At 29.3% G+C, this 5,844-nt stretch overlaps 1 non-coding gene across 1 annotated transcript; it reads left to right on the forward strand.

Annotated features, from left to right (window-relative positions):
• Positions 1–562: 562 nt before the first annotated feature.
• LOC112209016 (U6 spliceosomal RNA) lies at positions 563–669 on the forward strand. Its single transcript, XR_002943704.2, has one exon. It is a non-coding gene; the product is annotated as a U6 spliceosomal RNA (small nuclear RNA).
• Positions 670–5,844: the final 5,175 nt, after the last annotated feature.

Consider the following 5,844-nt stretch of genomic DNA (forward strand, 5'->3'; position numbering starts at 1 on the left):
TTACCCAAATTCTTTACTTCCATACTATCCAGCAGTTAAATAGTCTCCTAAGCAGAATAAATCCCTTTGCCCAAAATGAAAAAGAATGAGAATTTAAAAAGCCCTAATAGCAAGTCTTTGAGAGGACCTAGTCTGTAAGATCACAATTTTCATGGCTAAACAAAATAAATCTATTATGTTCCAGTTTCATTGATTTTTCTCTATGATCACATATTATTTATTATTTCTCTACATCTATTTGAAAAGGTTTATTTGGTAGAATAGTAATTACAGAGTTATGTGATTTATTCAAAATTATATATTTTATTTGCTTCAAAAATAAACATTTATTTACAAAATTATATTTACATAAAAATACACTGTACCAGCATTTTTGCAAAACTCATAAAGTTTGTTTAAAAAAAAAAAACCCTTGTCCACATTGTGCCCTCTGTTACACAATTTGGTGCAAATAAATTCCTAGAATGCTTAGAAAAATTTCTCCTATCCCCAATATTAGCCTCACATTTGTTCTTCCCAAATTGAATTTAGAGAGTGAAATGATGAACAAAGAATCAAAGTTGTGCTCACTTTGGCAGCACATATAATAATATTAGAACAACACAGAGAAGACTAGCATGGTTCCTGCACAAAGATGACACAAAAATTCATGAAGCATTCCATATTTTTACACCAATAGAGAAGCAGAGAGCTAAATTATAATGAAATCCCATTCACAATTGCTAAAAAGAGAATAATATACCTAGGAATATAGCCAACAAGAGAAGTGAAGGGCCTGTTTAAAGAGAACTACAAACTGCTGCTCAAGGAAATAAGAGAGGACATAAACAAATGGAAAAACATTCCATGCTCATGGATAGGAAGAATCAATATAGTGAAAATGGCCATACTGCCCAATGTAACTATTAGATACAATGCTATTCCCATTAAACTACCATTGACATTCTTCATAGAATAAGAAAAATCTAATTTAATATTAATATGAAACCAAAAAAGAGTCCGTATAGCCAAGAAAATCCTAAGCAAAAAGAACAAAGCTGGAGACATCATGCTACCCAACTTCAAACTATGCTAAAAAGCTACAGTAACCAAAACAACACAGTACTGGTACAAAAACTGACACATAGACCAATGGAAATAAAAGAGAACTCAGAAATGAGACCACACGTCTACAACCATCTGATCTTCAACAAACCTGACAAAAACAAGCAATGGGAAAAGGATTCCTCATTTAATAAATGGTGTTGGGAAAACTGGCTAGCTATATGCAGAAAACTGAAAATAGACCCCCTTCCTTACACCTTATACAAAAATTAACTCAAGATGGATTAAAGACTTCAATGTAAAACCCAAAACTATAAAAACCATATACAAAAATTGAGGCAATACCATTCAGGACATAAGTACAGGCAAAGATTTCATGAAGAAAACACCAAAAGCAATTGTAACAAAAGCACAAATTGACATATGGGATCTAATTAAACTTAAGAGGTTCAGCACAGCAAAAGAAATTATCATCAGAGTGAACAGGCAACCTACAGAATGGAAGAAAATTTTTGCAATCTATCCATCTAACCAAGGTCTATTATCTAGAATCTACAAGGAACTTACACAAATTTAAAAGAAAAAAAATCCCATTAAGAAGTGGGCAAAAGACATGAACAGGCGCTTTACAAATGTTGGACGTTTATGCGGCCAAAAACATATGAAAAAAAGCTCAACATCACTGATGATTAGAGAAATGCAAATCAAAACAACAATGACATACCATGTCATGCCATTCAGAATAGTGATTACTAAAAAGTCAAGAAACAACAGATGCTGGCAAGGCTGTGAAGAAACATGAACACATTTACATTGTCAACGGGAATGTAAATTAGTTCAACCATTGTGTAAGACAGTGTGGTGATTTCTCAAAGACCTAGAACCAGAAATACCATTTGACCCAGCAATCCCATTACTGGGTAAATACCCAAAGAAATGTAAATTATTTTATTATAAACAAATATGCATGCATATGTTCATCGCAGCACAATTCACAATAGCAAAGACACAGAATCAACCCAAATGCCCATCAATGATGCCCATCAATGATAGAAAATGTGGTTTATATACACCATGGAATGTTATGCAGCATAAAAATGAATGTCTTTTGCAGGCACATGAATGGAGCTGGAAGCCATTATCCTCAGCAAACTAACACAGAAACAGAAAACCAAACCAACATTTTTCTCACTTATAAGTGGGAGCTGAGCAATGAGAACACATGGACACAGGAAGGGGAACATCACACACTGGGCCCTGTCAGTGGTGAGGGCAGGCAGGGCGAAGGAGAGCATCAGGATAAATAGCTAATGCATGTGCAGAGCTCAATACCTCAGAGATGGGTTGACAGGTGCAGCAATCCACCATGGCACACGTTTACCTATGTAACAAACTTGCATGTCTTGCATATGTACCCCAGAACGTAAAATAAAAATAAAGAATTTTTTTAAAAAAAGAATCAAAGTTACTCATTTTAATAAAAATATGTCTGCTAGCTTAGATCAGTTCTCACTCTGAATTATTACAAATAAAAATGAGTATTTGGAAGACAAACTAATCCAAGTTCCACTTGACTTAGAGCCTTTCCTTTGAAAGTTATCTTTTGCATTAAAAACAACATTAATGAATTTTCTTTGTAGACTAAAAGGCTTGAAGAATCAGTTGGTACTTATTAGACACCGAGCCTTTTTCAAGACAACTGTTCAATTTACCTAGGTTTCATGCTCTGCATCACATTTACCTCTTCATAGTGATTACCATATATATATAACCATACATATAATATATATTATATTATATATTATATATAATATGATAATATATATAATATATTATATATAATATAATATATATTATCATATGTACAATATATACTATCATATATATTACCATGGTATACATATTACCATATGGCATATACATGCATATATAACATATATAGTATATATATTTTACACATACATAGTGTATATATATTACCATGTTATATATAGTATGTACATATATATTACCATATATATGGTGTATATATGGTGTATACATAGTATAGTATATATTATATATACCATATATAGTATATATATTATATATACCATATATAGTATATATTATATATACCATATATAGTATATATTATATATACCATATATAGTATATATTATATATACACCATATATAGTATATATTATATATATCATATATAGTATATACCATATATAGTATATATACCATATATAGTATATAGTATATACCATAGGTATATATACCATATATAGTATATGCCATAAATAGTATATACCATACATATAGTATATATATCATATATAGTATATACCATATATAGTATATACCATATATAGTATATACCATACATAATATATACCATATATATACCATACATATATATGGTAAACACTATGAAATATAACTAGTTTCCATGAACAACTAGATCAATAGGTAGTGCAAAAATAAAAATAATTTGCTCAAGCATATCTGTTTATGACAAACATGGCACTGCATAGAAAAGAAGATATTTTCAATGTTGCTGAGTCATTTGAGTTTCCATGAGTGTGAAAAAAGGAAATAAATTATATATAATACATCACTTATCATATATCATAATATATAATACATACATATTTAATGATACATAATAATATATAATGTGTACATATACATATACATAATACATAATAATATATATGTTATCATGTATAAATATGTATATATTTATACATATTATATAATATGATACATGATATATATGTATGAATATATTATTATATATACCTATATATCTCTCTCTTTAGGTGTATATATGTATATATACATATATAGTATACCATATTAGTATAGCTATAGATGTGTATATATATAGTATATATAAAAATATATATAGCATATACCACATGTATATATGTTAATTACCATGAAGAGGGAACTGTATATATGAGAGAGACTTTGCAGACACCTTAAATTTGAACTGCAGAATTGTGAATTTTTCTTAAGAAATACATAATGCTGCGTATCTTTTTTATTTCTTCTTACTATCTAACCAAATAGTTACTGCAATGTTTTAATGTGTATGAAAGTCACAAAGTCTACTCATAAATATCACTATATAATTAAAGATTTTATTTAAGGACACAGGAACAAAGAATACTCTATGACATGACATGTAAAGAAATGGTCAACTAAAGAAAGTGCTATTTGATTATTTTTGTAATCAAATGGATAAAGGTAATAAAGTCACTTTTTCTTTAGTGTATTCTCTACTTCAATTAAAAAATATCCATAGCAGTTTCTCCCAACATATTTAAATCATAAGACTTTTAAAAATATGTTCTACTTACTAATTACACATTAAGATTAAAAATTTTAATGCTTCCATAAGAAATGTTTCTAAGTAATATCAAATATGTAAATTGCTGGAAAATATAGCTAAAACACAAAGCTGCAAAAGGCTTATCTCCTAATATAGAGTTATAACTAGGCATTCAATTATACATACACTAAAATATTTTATGATCATTTTGTAAATGAGAAAGTAATTATTTTTAATTGTATTCTGAGATGTCTTTGCAAATTATAATATCTACATTAGATACTAAAATTAATATTCGTTCCAAACCATCTGGCAAATTACAAATTCAAAGACTTTTTCTTGTCTAGCCATATACCTGATTGGAAGATTATTAGATACATATTTACTTTATATAAAACTAGAAAATAATACTCACGACTTACAGGGATATAACTACTGCCTCCCAATAAAATGTTAACTCGGAAACAAGGATTTGCAGTTTAGGAGTTCTAAAGAACATAAAAATTTTTATGTATTCATTTGCTGAATAATACCAAGCAGTAAACAATTTGTCATAACTTCAAACTCAACATAATTAGTTACTCAATGTGTTAAGTTCTGAACATTGTATGAGTAGAAAATAAATTTGAAAATTGCCACTAGGAAATTTGGAACATCAACTGATCTTTTAGTTGCCATAGATTTCTAGTAATAGTGGTAAGTCATGAAATCTGGCGTATTCTAACCAGTTAGAGTTTTATGGGTTGATACCCAGATGAAATTAATAGTAAGGACTCTTGAATATTAAAAGCGCTTTATTGCTAATACTCGAAGAACAGAGAAATTCATAGGTAATTTGTTGTTTGGGGAGTAATCATATAATTTTAGTCCACACAGGAATACTTTTGAGAGGGAAAAGGATTATTATTAATTCTTGTGATGGAAAACAGGCAGTCTGTATAGTCCAGGGTCAAATAGAATATAACGTCTTACTTTCTACTGGAGGAGTGCTCAACAAGACACCTCATGAATCACTGTTCTCCGTATCTTCAAGAATTACCTTATGTAGTCATCCATAGAGATTACAGTTTGATCCCATCTTTAAAAATTTTTTCCTGAGCCACTTTCAGGATGAAATGAGATTAATGTTACCGTTAATATAGCATTTAGACAAAAGGATGCTTATTATTGAGTATTGCCATTTAGTTGTGAGTCATTAAAGTATTTTTTTCCGAGTGTTATTATGACTTCTTCAGTTAATTTGCTCTCTGTTTCTGGTTTCTAGCTAATTCTCTCTTCTAGTACTGTTTTCTGCAATAATTATTGTGGCCATTTTACAAGAAACATAAATGCATTTTATCTAATACAAAACTGATGGGAAAAACAAATTCTTCTGTGGATTGCCCTTTTTGTTATGCTCTTTGTCTAATTAATTATAATAAATTCTATTTTGGAGAGATAACAAATTAGCAGCTCTCCTGAAGAAATCACTTCTC

Source organism: Pan troglodytes, chromosome 3, assembly GCF_028858775.2.
Source record: "Pan troglodytes isolate AG18354 chromosome 3, NHGRI_mPanTro3-v2.0_pri, whole genome shotgun sequence".
In the NCBI taxonomy this organism is placed as follows: Eukaryota; Metazoa; Chordata; class Mammalia; order Primates; family Hominidae; genus Pan; species Pan troglodytes.